The sequence below is a fragment of the Dermochelys coriacea genome, chromosome 3 (genome assembly GCF_009764565.3).
Source record: "Dermochelys coriacea isolate rDerCor1 chromosome 3, rDerCor1.pri.v4, whole genome shotgun sequence".
NCBI lineage: Eukaryota > Metazoa > Chordata > Testudines > Dermochelyidae > Dermochelys > Dermochelys coriacea.
The window spans coordinates 59,377,962-59,396,393 of NC_050070.1; positions in this window are offsets into that span (position 1 = coordinate 59,377,962).

The window sequence follows — 18,432 nt, forward strand, 5'->3', positions numbered from 1 at the left end:
ACATTATGCTGGATAAATGTGTGGTAGGAGGATTTTTTGGCTGCAGTAATTTCTTCATATCTTTACCAAGTGTGATAACTGAAAAAGGTGTATTTCTTCTCTTAAGTCACTTTTGTCTCTTGTTATGGGAATCCAGGCTTTGTGTATTTAAATAGTTCAAACAGAACAAAACAGTAACGTTTTGACATTTTTTTCCTTGAACATGCTCTGGTATTAAGTAGTGGCAGAAAGTTTCCTGTGTTAGGCAATAAAGAAAAGCATTTTTACCATAAGTGGAATGTCATGTGCTGCATTATCAGACTGAGTTCTCCCTGTTTCTCATATTTTCCCATGTGTTTATTTAAAGGCGAAAATCACAGTTTTGATATTTTGATCCTGATTTCCTTTTAGTCTTTTATTAGATTTGGTTGGATTGTATGTTTGAGTCATTTGTTACTGTTTATTACTATGGACATCCTACAGTATGTGTCCATTTATGAAGAGTAGAAGGCTAAATGCTTCAGTTGTTTAGATATTTATCAGAACAGGCTTTGCAATCTAGTTAATAGTCTATCTTTTATAAGGTTTTTTGCTTTTGAAAAGTCAGAGTGAGTATCCCAGGCAAAAGTTTGACATTTATTATAATTCTTTGCATATGATTTGTATTTCGACAATGAAATGGCCATAGATGTGTGGGATATTTGGATTACAGTCCACACTAACATTATAATTTACACAAGCCCGAGACATAAAATGTAAACTTCTGCATATACTGTTTAGGTGATTTCTTGATGCTGACCACATAAACAGCATTAGACAGTGCTCTGTGGTATTATGTCCCAGTCTTTGATGTTTTATAATATAGATATTTTCTTCAAAGACAAATTGCTATTGGCTTTGTGTGGTTTCCAATAAATTCTTAGAAACAATCAGTTTAGAATGGCAATGCTTTAAACTTTGTTGATATATCTAATGTTGCATTACAATGAAGTCTTAAATCTAACTTATCCTTAGTCCTACAGTGCAGTCCTGATAGATTACAGTATTGTCCCAGATTTGCTGATGTCAAAAAAGATATGGAGTGGGCTATTTCCTTGTTTGGAGAGATAGTAGACACAGATTCAGGATATTCTTTCCTAGACTACTTTTATTCATATTATGCACATAGTTGCTCTTATAGCTTTGAAGAAGAATGGAGAAAAACAGCAAAAGCAGCATCAAAGCTCACCGCTTTCGGAACTCCAGCAAGAAAACTCTGTCCTTGGGTTCCCAACCAGAAAGCAGTTTCTCTGTGTCTGCACTCCTCCCCAAACATATTAATACATGTGCCTAGCGGTCAATTCAAATCATGTATGTGTTGCTATGTCATTGGGTGATAGGGTATATACCGATCTAACTGCCTAAATAGAGTAAAGGATGAAATAGGAATGGGAAATGGAATTTAACCCAATATTATGACAGTTTTATTAACAAGGAACAGCACAGATGTAAGCTAAATTTCTATTAGCTATTAAAAGCTGCTAAAGTCTACTTTTTTTTTTTGCTGTATTGTGGTTAGAGGATCCGATGGCTCTATCAGTCTGATTATGAGTGATGGTCATCTCTCCTCTTTTCTAGTATATATGGAGTTTTGTTTCTTTTTCCTTTTGCATGACACAACAGTTTTCAGTTTTTCAGATGGAAATAGTATGAGAATGTTCATCCATCCCTAATGGATATAAAGTGAACAGGAATTGCACTGTCTCACTGAACCCAAAATTGCAGCACTCTTCCAGTAAATCAGAAATTGTTGGGTGCAAGTAATGGTATGTTTAAAGCTTTCAATTTTTCAATTTGAAAAAAACTGCATTGAGAAAAATAAAAATTGATGCCTCTTAACAATAGTGATCTATTATTATTATTATTTATTATTATTTAAGTATGAGATATTCAGTTAAGTCAGGGTACATTTTTAGGGAAGAAGGCTCAAGTTTTCATGCTAAAAATGCAACTGTATGCTTATATGTCTGGATGCAGGTACTAAGTGTGTGCACACAAATTTAAGGGTAGATTGTAACTTTGGGCATAACCTTCAGGAAGGGTTGGGTAGGATTTGTTTAAAGTATGCAGCACTGGCCTTTGCTCACAATACAGTTGCGATGTTGCACTCCATAATGTTATGCTTATGAGTGTGAATACAATGTATCTGGAATATGCTTCATGCAAAAGGTCTCTTGTAAGGTATCATTACAAAGCTTATGATCTAATGAGTGTGTTCATCTTATTTGTTTGCATGTATTATTTCTATATCTGAAGTTAGGAAAATAAGATATAAACTTGTATTACTGATGTAAACCCATTAAGTGGAAGCCATTAAGGGTGCTTCAGAATCAATGACCTGTAAAGGGCTCTGTCTACTTGCAAACCTTCCTGGGTAGGTGTGGGCCAGCCCTGGAAGAATGGAGGATGGGGTCTCACAAGAAATGTGAACATGTCACCTGATACCAGAATCCATCTTAAACCTGGTGCTTTTTCTTTTAGAAGGAGGGGTGAAGACCCAGAGAGACAAAAGATTCCCACCTTTTGCCAAAGCTATAAAAAGGGGTGGAAGAGAACAAAAAGGGCTGCCAGTCATGAGAACACCCTTGCTTTCCACCTAAGATGTCTTCTGGAACTAACAAGGACTGTTCCAGGGGAAAGGATTGAGCGCGGAGTAGGAAGGAGTCTAGTCTGTGAAAAAAGCTTATTGGAACATCTCTGAGGGTGAGATTTACCTGTATTCAGTTTCTTAATGTATTGGGCTGAGACTTGCGTGTTTTTGCTTTATTTTGCTTGGTGACTTACCTCGTTCTGTCTGTTATTACTTGAAACCACTTAAATCCTACTGTTTATACTTAATAAAATCACTTTTGTTTATTAATAAACCCAGAGTAAGTGATTAATATCTGGGGGAGCAAACAGCTGTGCATATCTCTCTATGAGTGTTATAGAGGGCAGACAATTTATGAGTTTATCCTGTATAAGCTTTATACAGAGTAAAATGGATTTATTTGGGCTTTGGATCCCATTGGGAGCTGGGTGTCTGAGTGCTGGAGATAGGAAACCGGCTGAGCAGTTTTTAGTTAAAGTCTGCAGCTTTGGGGGCATGGACCAGACCTGGGTCTGTGTTGAAGCAGGCTAGGATGTTTGGCTCCACAAGCCAGGGTTCTGGAGTCCCAATCTGGCAGGCTCAGAGGTAACTTCAGCATGTGAGGTGACAATCCCAAGGGGGACTCTGTGACCGAACTTGTCACAACAGTCAAGAAGAGTTTTATGACTGACTTCAGTGGCCACAGAGTGCCAGCTCTAAGCACTTTTGAAAATCTCACCCATTTTGCTTCACAAACACCCTTCTCAGTTGCAAATCCTTTTTGGCTTTCTCCTGGCAGTAGGAAATTTCAGCTAGAACCAGTCACAAGTTTTTCACCAAAATGTTTATTCAACAAAAAATGGCTTTTTGATTAATGAGAATTTTCACAGAAAATTTTCACTTTGGTTGAAATGTTCAGCTGTTTTGATGGAAAGCCAAAAACTTCTCTTTTTTGGGGGGTTCTTCTCATTTGGAATAAAAGTGGAAAATGAAGCAAATGGCAGGGGGGACTGAAAACGTGTTTGTTTTTTTTTCCTTTGTCAGAAAACTGAAAAATTCAGCAGATAGGAACAGAAGCAGCCAAAGCTGGTACTGCTGCTCTGGTTGGAGGGCTGGATGTAACATGGGGCTCAGCCAGTACCACACCTGCACCAGCATCCCCTTAGGATCCAGAACCGTGCAGGGAAGACCCCCACAGATTCTGGGAGCACTAGGATCCAGCTGCTGCCTCCTCTCCCCCTATGGAGCATGAGGGAAATTTCAGAAAACAGCCAGGGTGTCTACCCAGGTGTGATTCCTGACCTGGGTAGACAGACTCATAGGAGTTGAGCTCAAGCTAGTGTGCTAAAAATAGAAGTATGGACATTGCAGCATTGGTGGCAGCTCAGGCTAACCACCCAAACTCACCTTAGATCCAGGGATAAAGGAGGCTTGGACTCAAGGCAGCTAGCCCGAGTTCTTTTCCACATTATTATTTTTAGCATGCTAGCTCAAACTGAGCTACTTAAAATCTGACTAAATGTGCTGGGAATCACACTTCCTAGCTGCAGTGCAGACAGACCCTCAGAGACTCCAACCACAACAGGGACCTTTGTACCTTTGGACATTGCAGTCAAAAACATTGAAAGTTCTCTGACTTTCCCTGCTCTGTAGTGATTGGCTGTTTGCTCCAATCTTCCCTCTTCCTCTTCCTTTTAGCATCCCCTCTCCCTTACCTTTTCTTTCCATTTAGCTGATCCCCTCCTAAGTAACACCCCTCCCCTTCTGTTTGCTGCCATCCTATTGGTGACTCTGCTTGTGTGTTTTGCTCCTTCCCCTACCCTTTGTCTTGTCTACTCAAATGGTAATAATCTCTTTGAGGCAAGGACTGTCTACTACCCTGTGTTTGTATAGTGCCTAGCACAATGGGGCCCTGGTCCATCACCTAGGCACTACTGTAATACATGTAATGATGATTGTTTAATTATTATCATTATTAGTAATAAACGCTTTTATTTTGTGCAATTTTTTTTTGCTGAAGGTATGTAACCTTTTTCAATTAACTCTAATGACAGCAGCCCCAAGCCAGTTTAGCTCTGCTCACACCTATATGTGGGGACTTGAGTTCCAGGAAGCCCATGCAGAGATGGAGTGGTAAAGTTTAGTTTCCTTTACTCCTTTAATCACTGAATTTTTTAGGCATCTAATTATCCCACCTGTGCACAAGGTTTCCTTATAAATTCTCAGTAATTGCCTATGCTCTTATGGTTGCACTCCTGCACATGGACCTCAGCTTTCCTTTTTAAAAAATGTGGGTTTGGCTGACTCTTGCAAAAGAGCTCTGGAACGTTCACCCAAACCGAGCTATTTGGTTAGCTGAAGATCTGTGGCTGCTTTATAATACCCATGATTCATGGAGCACAGAATATTAGTAACATTTGTTCATTTCACAACACCCCCTCTACTTTTGCAGTCTGAAATAGATTAAATTTTATAGAAGAATTAATGTGACTAGACTTGCATTTTTTTAACAAAGAATAGAACTTTTCTTTCTATGTGAAAATGGAGACACAATGTATTTTTATAGCTAATTGTTATATTATTTATGAAGAATAATATTGTAAGTGGTTTAACAATAAATCTTTAAAAAGAAAAAAAATAATCCAGACTTCTTATGTTTCTCAACATCCTAAAGTTCTGTGCTCACAAACAAACTGTATTGCCAGTTACTGAGAGGATTAACTGTATTTATTGTTATTCCCTGTAAATTTTCCATTGAAGGAACAGAAATGGACACTGTGTAGAGTCAAGCTTTATTACGGTTTATTACGCACAGCACTGGTGGAGTCTCACTTTGCTTATTAGGTTCAGTGAGAAACTGCTAAGCAATTGATTACAATAGATTATATAGGATGCCAATGGGCAGAGAGAAGTGATGGGGTGAGAGTTCCAGAGCCCCTGGGTAGGTTCTAGCAGCAAGACAAGATTAGCACAATAAACCAATAGTCTAAAAAGATTACATAATGGCTCCGCCCAAAGCTCAGGTTAGCATATTGCTAATACACAGGTATTTTCCCTCAAACTTTTCCTGTTGCAATATGTAGGTTAAATCCTGATTTTTGGATCCATAGGAATGCAGTAACTCTTCCGGTTGGCCAACAGGTACATTCCTGGGGGTTTAAAGGAAAAAGACAGTGAAAAGTACACAGCAATAGCAATTGTTTTAGGGTTCACCATTGTGTTTCTGAGAACTAGAAGTGGCATCTGCGAGGGAGGATGTAATATCTCATACCGACATGTTAGGCCTCTCCCTGGTTTGCATTTGGGGAGTGTGTCCATATCTCTTTTATGCACCGGGGAGTAGACTTTGAGGCTCCTCTCAGTGCATTGTATGCCTGTAACTTATGATAAAGACTCCCAATTACTGCTCCCCATCTGGAATTATGCTGACTCCACTTATCCAGTTGAAACAAAACAAGGTTGTCTCCTGTTCACCCAGCTTTCCTTTAGCCATATATTGGCCATTGTTAGCTAGGCCTCATGCCTCAGACCAAGCTGTGGAATTTGGGCCTATGTGAAAAGTTCTTAACAGAGACTGTGGTTAAGATCTTACAAACAAATTAATGGATTTTGGCCCTTCACTCATGTAGAAAGTATGGATGGAATACAATATTATTTTTTCTGATTAGTAATCAAATTACAGTAATATTAAAAGATCTAAACTGTTGATTTGATGATTTAATATTAAACACTTTAGACCGAGGTGTCAAATTCATTTCATATGACTTGCCTGATACCCTGTCACTTAGTATGGGCCACATTCAGAAAAAGTTACTAAAATAGAAATAGATAAAAGATAAAACATGTTGGTGATTACATACATTCACCCTTTGACTTATTTGAATGTAGCACCCCCCTATCCATCTAGTTACCTTCTTTAGCGCCAATCATCTTATGGGTTGTAATGGACAGGCTTGGGTTCTTTTGGATCCCACCATCCAGTCAGCACGGTGTAACTTCTTTTTCTTCCCATATGAATTTATTTGGCCATGCCTCCACTCCCCTTGCTTCTTCTTGACAGGGTCACCAGGTCAGCTTGGGAGGAAAATTCTAATCACCATTTACTTGTTGCATAGTTGGAGACTTCCCAGAAATAGCACAAACACATGCAATATATTTTAATACAGTAACTATATTAAACAGGAGATAAATATAACATAACAGGGTAAAACTCTGTTTTCAAGGTCACCGGTACCCATGCTGATAATATGCCATGAATTTTCCCAGTCATGTGATCTGATACAGCAAATGTCAAATTAGTGTCCTGTAGGTATGCATACCTTTTAGGGGCCATTGATGACCTGTGACCACGATATCCTCTATGCAGCAGTTAGCAATGTGGCTGACTGGGTTCAGTACAGCCCAAGAGGCTCACAAGTGGGATAAGGTAGTAAGTCCCTCTGCAGATTTAATAGGCAGCAGGTAATAAAATCCCCATAACCATACCCCCTGACTTGAGACCACAGTTCAGGGAGTAGGGTATCTTCCAAACAATTTCCCTGACTAGCTAACTAAAAGATGGCGCACTCATAAACTCTGTGACAGATCCTCAGGTTCAGAGATGGCAACCACTGCTGACAGACATCCCCTTCATATGGGAGTCAGGCTGCTTCTGCTGCCAGGATTTCCCCTCACCACAAAGGGATGCAGGGCTCAAGGTCAGATTACACAACAGTGTTAAAATCCAAACTTTAGTCTCCCACACCAGCATTCAGACACACTAACAGCAGGCAGCAGCCCTAGACTAGCAGCCAGAGCAGAGCTGGCCATGTGGTGACTGATCTCACCTAGAGAGCTTGAGGGCTAACTTAGCCTGGCTGGGGGAAGTTTCACCAACAAAACTCTACAAACTGGGAGTCAACTTGGAGTGGAAAAGGCTCAAGCTGGGGGATCTTGCTTTCAGGTCCCCAGAGGCCAGTTCTCGGGGGAACCCGGCATGCAGCTCCCCATACAGCTAGTCCTGGCTGGCTCCAGACTACTCCAAAATGGTTTCTCCCATCTCCTGAGCTCCCTTGAAAGGGCATCTTGCTTCCTATCAGTTGCCGAGCAGGCTCTGAGTCTGCCTTGTCTCCCGTCCCTACCAAGGATGACAGTGTGCTTCTCCCAGAGCTACCAGCACTCAGAGCCCCAGGAATCTGAATAGCCTCCTGGGAGGTTACATGAAGTTTCCTTTTCTTTGACTTGCAAGGCTGGGGTATCTACTCCCTAGCTGGTGAGTAAGCATTTTTCAGTGCCATTTGCTCTCACCTGGACACATACCAGTTTCTGCCAGAATGATATGTGACACTGGCAGACCAGGTGGCAGCTCATGCTGAAGCCCAGGCCAATTCACTTGTGCATTAGTATAGATCAAAGTGATTGTTAAATGCATAAGAAAGTATTTGGTGTTTAAACTTCATGAACCACTGGGATATTGCTTGTAATATTTTTGCTTATCTGTATCCTGTTATAATGTAGTAGCAAACATTTACATTATGTATACCCTCGTAACTAAATAACTCATCAAAGGAGAAAAAACCATAAGTATGGATTCAAGGGAAGATCCGGCATCTTTGGATTGTTTGCTCTCTTACAGGGAAATTTACCAGATGCAAAGCAGAGATCCCCAGAGACAATCTGGGAAACCTGAAAAGACTTTTGGGAAACTGGCAGCTTATTACGTCACTGCCACCATCTGGAATTACAAACTGTGACTCACCTGTGCATATATTTTACCTGCTTTAACCTCTCAATAACTCTCATTTCCTTTTCTTAGCTAATACATTTTTAGTTAGTTTACTATAGAGCTGGCTATCAGTGTTGTCTTTGGCATAAGCTGTACAGTACCAGCTGATCTGGGGTAAATGACTGGTCTCTTGGGACTGGGAGCAACCTGATGTGGTATGATTTTTTTATTTAAGTGACATTTTATCACAAAGTCCAGTTTGTCTGGGTAGCAAGATAGACTGAGAGGACTGTCTGTGACTCCATGGTAAGACTGGTATAATGATCCAAGAGTTCATATTTGTAACTGTCTTGGTGAAATCTAACTACAGAACATGTCACCAGTTTGGGGTGTCAGGCCTGTTTTCTGACAGTCTGCCCTTGTTACCTACAAATTTGGTGTGGGGCTTTTAGCGCCTTAAGCACAATGCCCATGCTAATTTGTTGGTGGAAAATTTAAGATGCCAATTAAATGAGCCTACAATAATGTCTTGAATTCGGGAAAAGGTAACAAGTTTGTGGCCCAGCCTAAAGGAATTGCTACGGTTTTCCCAGGCGGTTTGTCTCTGACCCAGAGAGGGCCCCCCAGAGCAAGCTAGTCTTGCTGACCCCTGAAAGGACATGGATATTGCCTTCCGCTCAAGGATTGACACAGACAATCAGAAATTCTTCAAAGACAGAAATAATTGTTTATTGAAGGAATTAAGTATTTACAGAAAAACAAGAAGAGATGAATAAAGCATGATAAAACATAATGGAATTACAGTTTAAAATAAAGAGGCGCAGCAAATAAAAGACACAAACTATATAACATATAACAATGTAATCTTTCACTTAACACTAACATTTAATATTTGACTTTTAACATGTAACATGTAAGATCCAATAAGCGGTGGCCAAGAGACTATCGGATGGGTAAGGGAAGATCTCACTCAGATCACTGTCATCCAGCTTTATTTACAAGCAAAACCCACACATTCCTTAAGAATGGATAGAAAAACCAGACTTACACTCACCCAGAATCCCGCTGAGGGACTCATCTAAGGGTCCTTCTGCTCTGTCTAGTTTAGCTCTGTGACTGGAGATGATGCTGTCTGTTAGAAAAACTGCCAGAGCTATCTGTAAGATAAGCTAAGGTGATAGCGGTTGCCCTTCAGTAGCACAAAGCCTATACACTCCTTACTACAGCTTATATTTTGGTTTGAGAGAGGAAGTGGTATTTAAGTGATGCACAAATCTTTGTGGTAGCCCAATGCACAGGCATACCCAAAGTATATGTAGAGAGAGATTACACCATCAATAGGTTTGTATATGTGCCTGATCACTTCTTCAAAAGAGAGCAATTCACTATTAGACATTTTGTTGCAATGTTAATTTTAATAACTTTTTCATAGTGCCATAAGTGTAGATGGGGTGAAGTCTTGACCTCACTCAAGTTAATGGCAAGATTTCCATCCAAAGCAGGAGCCTGGATTTCACTAATTTGTATTTTTAAAAAGGAAAAACAAACTTTTCATACATTTCTGGTTCTAAATTAACTTCACCACTCAGGAAAAAAGATCTGGGTTGTTCTTTGGTCATTGTAGACTGACCAATGTGCAGTGTCAATCACAAAAGGAAACAAAATATTAGGAAATAAAAAAGAAGTTGATGAAGAATATTATAATGCCATTATATACATTAGTGATATTATCTCACCTGGAATCTATGTTCTACTCTGGTCATCCTCCTTCAAAAGCATATAGTAGAAAGAAACTGGAAACTATTACAGATGTGGAAAGACTTCTATATGAAGAGAGATCACAGAGGCCAAGAGCTTAGTATGACTAAAAAAGGGATCAAACATTTATGTGGAAATGAGAACATCTACTGTTCCATCAGATAGGATAAAAATAATGACACAGGATATAAACTTGAATGTTTCAGTCAGAAACCAACCGATGGAGGGTTAGAAAGAAATGACCTCTATAAAATTATCTATTTTGGGTTTCCTGTACTTTCTCCTGAAACACCTGATACCAGCCACTGTCAGACACAGTATACCTGACTAGATGGACCACTCTTTTAATTTGATATGGAAATTCCTATGCCCGTAAGAAGGAAATGAGTTTGCGTTTCCAAGCTCCATAATGAGTTTCCAAGCTAACACAGATAAAGCAAAACACATGACAACCATCAGATGAGTGAGGGTGTAGGTGAGGTGATTGGCATAAGTAGGATTCATTAAAGAAGTCAGCATTAAAGAGGGGCTTAGTGGAAGAGATGGCCGGCAATTTGCAGAAAAATAGGTGGGATGATGTACCAAACATAGGGCCATAATCCTGCAATTGGTTGCACATTGGCAGACCCTTGCACCAGTACAGAGTGGGATCTTTTAGGCATAAGAGTCCACACAAGACAGACCATGAGGAGAACAAGAAGGCAAAGCCAAGAATGTCTACAGGAGACAGAGGAATCTGTAAAGTGAGATAATTGGGAGAATCCATAGGAAACGATTTGGGGAACAGGAAGAACTGATAGAGATGTACACAGGGAAGAGATTATGCAAAATTGTCCTTGACTATGATTTTATTTGTTTTAGCAAGATTTTCAAAAATATAAAGAAGTTATAACTTCACACTAAACATTTCCATCTACATAGAAATGAAAGGCCATGCTCAGGTCTGCCCATTTTCTCTTGATTAGCATGCAGTGTTTTGTTTTGTTTTTCCACTAAGAATAGTATTCTATTACAAATGCTTCAGAACATGTGGCTTTTCTAATAATGATGTTTTAGCTCCAAAAAGTGAGCAAATTGCTATTTTTGATATGTCACTCCAGACAAAACAACTCTGACTCTGTAATTCAATCATGAGGTATCAAAGGCTGCTTACTTATAAACAATCACTGGAATTTGATATTTTATTGTCGGCAACCCTCTTATAAGTTAGACTGATATTATCTCAATTCAAAATCAGATCACAGTGAGATGAGCTTGAAAATAACATGAATTCCCCTAACTATGAACCTAATTCTGCAACAGGATCCACTAATGCAGACCCCAGTGCCTGTGCAGAGTCCCACTGAGTGCCTGTTAGTGGATCTCAGAGAAGACTTAGCTTTTAAAATATGGGGTTTTTTTCCAGCTACTTAAGAAATCTGGAGGAATCAAATATTTCACTTGGCTGGAAAAGAAGAAAGATGCCTATTCTAATTTTGTACTACAAATGTGATGATGGCTGTCTGTTTTTCATATCAGTATATTGCATGGATATTTTATGTTTTCCACTGGGTTTATTCAACTAAAGCACTGGCAAATGTAATTTTATTGTGAAGTTCAAAAATGATTAAAAGTTGATTTAAAAAAACTATTCCATCAAAAGATCTCCCACTACGGCCCCCTAGCCCGTAGTGATCCATTTATTTCCTTGGTGCATTTATTTATTTGGCAGGGAGGGCTGTCCTTTGGCTGAGTTCACAAGTAATCCAGTTTGTGACTGTTTCAAAAGTCATTTTAAATCTTGAACAGATTGTTCCATGTTTATCTCAAATTTTCAGGATTTTTTTTTTAATCGCAGCCCAGTCAGAACATTACCCTCCAGTGGCTTGTATTCCCTAGATGGTAGCTATTTTTAGATGACTGCTGAGTCAGAACCACAACATTCTGTTTTGCATAATGAATGTGACTCTCTCAACAACAATTTACAATAGTAGACAGTTCTGTGTATTCCACAGTCTTGGAAGAAAATAGGGGTGGGATTTTCAAAAGTCACCAAAACAATTTGGATGCCAAATTCCCAATTTTAGTGGAAACTCAGCATCGATATTCCTTAGATAGCTTTGAAAATCTGCTTCTTATCATGTAGCCAATCTGTTACTCTTTTCCACTGAAGCTTTTTAAAATTACTTTCTTATTATACTAACTTGACTTAGGGGGAACAAATTATGTTAGCATTGTCATGCAAACTTAAACACACTAGTTAACCTTTGAAAGACTATAAAATTGATCCCTTACTCACATGAGAAGTCCTTATTCATGTGAGTAATCCCATTGAAGTCATTGGAACTCGCATCATAAGTTAGGATTTGTAGGATATGGCTCTCCATAAGGAGCAAGTTACAGTGTTCACATGCTTAAAGTGGCTCTAATCTTATATAAATATATATAAAAATATAACAGGTATGCAAGGGCACTGTGAACCAAACATGTTAGTCACAGCTGTCATCACGGCCTTCTCAGTCACAGCTTTCCATGTGGCAAATTTATAATTGTTGTATGATGTTCATATATTATGGTAACGGAGGCCATATAAGTACCTTAGAAAGATAGACATTGCTCATATAATTATAGTATATTTAGCTGATTTATCCTCATCACTCCCAAAAATAGTTTTTTAAAGATAATACCACTACAGAATATATGAGGAGGTAACAGAGCTGATGGATTATTCATTATGAATAATATCTCATGATTTGGCCATTTTTTTGGTTATCGAACAAGTCCTCATTTCTGCAAATGTATTATATTATTCATACGGTTCAACCAATAGTTTAGAAAAATTACTTTCAGTTTAGGGATGGTTAGCGAGATGTTCTTTTAAATATTAACTGTTTGTAGTGTGTGGATGAGCCTCAGAGTTCCATGGCCAGGGTTCCCGAGCTCCTAGTATGGCTGATTAAAACAGTTCTAAAGGAAATAATGGAACAATGAACTTCTTGTATGAACTTCTGGTCAGATAGCCATTCATATTTAAATACATCGAACTTTTGGGAGTCATGAACATCACAAATTCTCACTGGTCAGCTGAATATTTGCATATAGTGAATAAAGAATTCCATAGATTGTAGTAAATTGAACTTTGCATTTCTATGTGCAAAAATATTAAAATCAATTGTTTTGGGGTTCTTTTCTCACTTTCTTCTGGCATCAGGGATGCAACCCCACGCCCTGGGTGTCCTTAGCCTCTGATTGCCAGAAGCTGGGACTGAACAATAGGGGATGGATCACTTGATGATTGCCTGTTTCTGTTCATTCCCTCTGAAGCACCTGGCATTGGCCACTGTCAGAAGACAGGATACTGGGCTAGATGGATCATTGATCTGACCCAGTATGGCAGTTCTTGTGCCTTGCTGCAGTACCCACAACAAAGCCAGTGCATTCTGTCACTGTGCAACAGCTACCATGGCAAAGGAAACACTTTTAAGCAGCATTGGCAATACAAATTCTTTGAGGTTAACCTCATTACAGGACATTGAAGTAATCCAATATGGAGGTTACAAAGGTATAACTATCTGTGTCAAGATCAGCAGAAAAGAATGGACAAAAAATCCTTATAAGACATCAATTAGACTATCCCCATTTGACCATATAGAAACTTTGTGGTATTCAGAACAAATATTTACTTTTGATACAATAACGTAGCACTGAAAAAAGGCACCAGAATACTGTATTTTCCATGTCAAATTTTATGGGCCAGATTCTCATCAATTAACATCAGGTGATGATCCATCACTTTACATTTCCAAATGTATGCTTCCAAAACCCCTAATGGTGTTTGGGTCAGAGTGCTTTGACGTAGCCAGTTAGTGTCAGGTTGTGTATGTTGAACTTCAGTGCCTCAGCACTTTAGGCAGAGTGAAAGGAAATCCCCTCCAGAGCTCCCCAAGCCCCAAAGGGGAGATCATACTGAGGTTGACGAAGCTTGCTTACCCGGAGTAAAAAATACCACTTTTTTTGGGGATGTATATACATGGATTAAGAACCATTGCACAGGGAACAGCCTTGTTGCTCTGGACAACATGACTGGCCTGTGGGTGGTATCTTCCACCAACTGAAATGTACTCCATTTCTCTCCCATATTTAAGAGTCACTTATCTAGTCTGGCTCATTTCCAGCTGGCAGTGTGTCATATGTATATGTGATCTTGTAAAAAGCTTAATTGAAAAACTAGGAAAGCTGCCAATAAAATCCAGTGGAGTTTACAGATAAACCCAAAGTGATACAGAAGATCTGACCTGTTTAACTCAACAGGTCTAGTTTACTTTTCAGACTGATTTCAATGTTATACTTTGTATGAACACTTTTGCTGGTTCCTGTTACCCAAACCACATGTTTCATAAACACTTAATGGAGACAAATATCTGGCCATTGATTTCATGCCTTTAATTGGCTCTTAGTTTACAATTGCTGTTCAGATAATATGCTGTTCTGCTGAGTCAGTGCATTTATTGGAAATACTTGAACATACCTTTCAAAACTGATACATACAAATGGGATTATTTTCCCTGCATAGATTACAAAAAGGAAAAGGCTTCATCATTTTGTACAAGGAAGCTAACATTTCCAGGGATGATTAAATGACATTTTAATAGAATCAGTGCCGTACTAGATGTCTTTTGATTTACCTCTGTGTTCAATTAAAATTTTTGACTTCACCTTAGACTTCAGAGGTCATGACAGATAATTCTTTTGATTTGCTGAAAGTTTATGTAAAACTTTCCATTATAATAAACCATTGTTCTCTCTCTCTCTCTCTCTCTCTCTCTCTCACACACACACACACACACACACACACACTTTGTTTCTTGGTTTGTTTTACCCATGTGTTGCTGGCAGCTGTGTTTATTATTGGCTCATCATTAGCTTTTTAGCTGTCACCAAATGTTTTTATGCTAGTGGGGTGTAGTGGAAAATCTGGCTGTATTATTAATGGCAGAATCAGCTATTGAGTAGACCTGTACACGATCCAGAAGCCAGTCAATGAAAAGGATTCCATTGACTCCAGTTGGACTTTGAATTAGATCTATTAACCATAACTAAATTAGTTCCCTTTACATCAATACTACGTAGTTGCACAGCAAGGACAGTACATTTTGGTTGTTTTGTTGTGGTTCATATTCCTTATGTTTTTGACTACTGCAGGAGTTCAACCATCACTCTGGAATACATTTAATGAAATATGCCTTTCTATAAGAAGGTTTACACAACCATGATTCCATGCTACTTGTTTCAAAAGAATCTGTAAGGACTGCTGGTCAACAAATGCATTTGAGGGGAGGGGAGTATCAAAATTATTCACAAATTTGGTACAAATTTAGCAAACAGTTTCAGCTGACAAAAAATTGAAAAAGTCAAATTTTTAATTGCAACCATTTTGAGATGTAGCCTTTTGACTTTTCATTTTGAAACAACGTATTTTGAAATTTATCTAAAGTATTTTAAAATAACTAAATAAGAAATAGCATGAAAAAGCCCCCAAATGATCAGAAACTAAATGAAAAAACATAATTTTGAGTCAAACAGAATATTTTGAGTGACTAAAAATGAAATGAAAAAAAAATCCATTGGGGCTGAACTGAGGTGAATTTTTTTATTGTTATATTTTGGTTTTGCCCCTGCAGTCAAATAATTCATTTTATTATCCATTTATCATTGTGTTATTTGGTGTTATGGTCAATACATATGCTATTTCATATATAATCAATGTATGCTAAATAGATGTAACTTGTATGATTATAGAAGTATAAGACTGACAAGTATTCAGGAGTGATGTTTGTGTATTAGGTATAAAAGTAAAGTAGGGCAGGAATGCAAGTCCTATAGGCTGAGGCCTGTCTGATTTTAGCTTAGCCATACTAGGCCATAGGTGTAAAAACAGTTGACATGAGTGAATGACCGAGGAATAACCATATGTCAGTATAGACATAGGATTACTGTAAAAGATGTGCCGATAGATGATGTTACAGAAAACTAGATTGCAATAAACCACAGGATATTATCCAAGACCACGAGACACCTGATTGTAACATCATGGAATGTCCTGTTCTGGTGGCAGGATATATGTTGTGCATAGACACTAAAGAGAATAAGAGGAACTAAAAAACAACTTATGAAAAATGGAACACATTCATGGGGCGTGGAAATACAAATAAGGAAAAGAGGGTTGAAACCGTCATGTAAATGCATAAAGTATTAAGTTTGGTCAGAACAACAATATAAAAGAGGTTCCCTAGTTAGGTAAAAGTGGGAAGACCCTAAGAGGCAATCCTACGGGACAACCCTTTGGGAAACCCCAGCAGGAACCATCCCTCTATCGATGATTGTCTGTTGAAAGATCTATCAGACCCTAAAAATCTCTTTAAGGATGTGAGTATGACTACAGCCTTAGTCATTGTATGGGTTTTTGTAAGATTTATATCTACATGGGTAATTGTAACCTTACTTATTGCCTTAATAAAACATATAGTACAGATAAGACTTTGTTCTTCTGATTGTGTCTGTGGTCGCTATCCTTCGTCTTCATATGCTCCTGGGGTCTCCAAATTTAGGAAAAGCATCAGAGGTGATTTTCACTATGTTGAGCTTAAAATTCTAGCAACTGGAGCTGAACCCATGGCAGTTTAATACAAAATTACTACATTCAGTTTAAATAAAACAGACTACACCCCCCCAACCAAAAAATCAAGTATTCACTGAGTTCTCTCTCTCTCTCTCTCTCTCTCTCTCTGGAGTGCTGCTGAATGTATTGCCCAAGACTTTTTCCTGCACGTAGCGTCCCTAAGAGTGCAGGATATTTCTGGGATCCTCCATCCACTGCTGCAGCACTACACTCTCCATAACCACCACTTAAACATATCTATGACTACAAAAGCCAGGAGTTAGCCCATTTTTGGCAATATCTTAAACAAGGAAAATATGCACTGCAAAGAAAACCTGTAAGGAAAGAACACTTGTTGTCTTGCAGGCAATGATTCACCCTTTTCACCTTAAATTCACGAAAAAAAGAATAGTAATTTATTTAATATTTCTTCTCTCCATTTTGGTTGCTCAAACTGCACATTCCCTCCTTAGATCTTAAAACTATGCAAATTTATCAAAGTAGGCTTCACCATGTCTATATCTGTCACTCAGTGCCAAAATAAATGCAGTGTTATCCATTAAGTGTAGCTAATGAACACCAAACCAGGAACTTAATGGTGCTGTTTCTTGAAATTGCTAACTTAATAATAAAATAATAATGATCATTAATAATTAACTGCAGCAAAATGACTTTTCTGTTTCACTCTGCTTCATTTGTTTTCTGTGGGTGCAGATTTCATTCTACTTTATTCATATTCACCATAATGGAAATTCTTTGTGAGCTCATTGGTTGCTTGCCATGTAATAAGCAGCAGCAACCAACCAGCTCACAAAGATGTTAAATCATGTTCCGCATTATGTGAGTTTGCCAAAGAAAGCATATAAAGGGGATCAATAATTATCATCCTCAGGAATCAGGGCCCAACTATGCTAACCACAGTACAAACCACTAAAACAAAGACAGTTCCTTCTCCAGACAGCTGACAGGCTATGTTTAGGACAAGATGAGGCAGACAAATGGAGAGAGAGGAATGGTATGCTGGGGTGGGAAGGTACCAGTGAAGAAAGCTATGTTTGTATACGAAACCAGTCTCAGTGATCAAACTTATCACAAGTGGTCACTACTTGCACCAAGACTAATTTTACTCCTAATCAAAGAAATAGTGTTGTTCCTCTAGACAGTAATTAGTGAGTCCCTCTTTGCATTCACCCAAAAATATTCTGCCCTTACATTAAATGGCTAAAAGAAGATGAAAAAAGAAATCATAGCAATAATTGTCCATATTCTTTTCAGTTACCCCTGTAAGCCTTCTTTTCAGGTGAGACAGAAAGTATTTTAACCACACTATGATTGTACTACTAAAACATACATAGCCTACATCATTCTGTCCTGTTGTTTGTTTACTGCTTATTAATTCTTCTAGCAAAAATATGGAGTACAAGAGCAATACAGAGAATGTGATCACTCTGCTTTTTTTTAACCTGTCAAAATAATCTTAGCAATAATTAGTGAATGAAAGGGGCAGATCCTTAGGAAGTGGAAGTTGTAGGAGCTGCATTGAAGTCCATGGTGCTATGACAAGTGACCTGCAAAAGCTGTTGCCAACTTGCTATTATACCATAAGAAAAGATACTGGATACTTTTTAATAGTAAACACTTAACTTGTTGCTGAGAACTGCACAACTAATGTAGGTTTGCCTGCCGGGCTCCAAGTGCAGTGCAAGCAATGTGCTTCTGCTGATAAGGCTCACTACATCATGATTT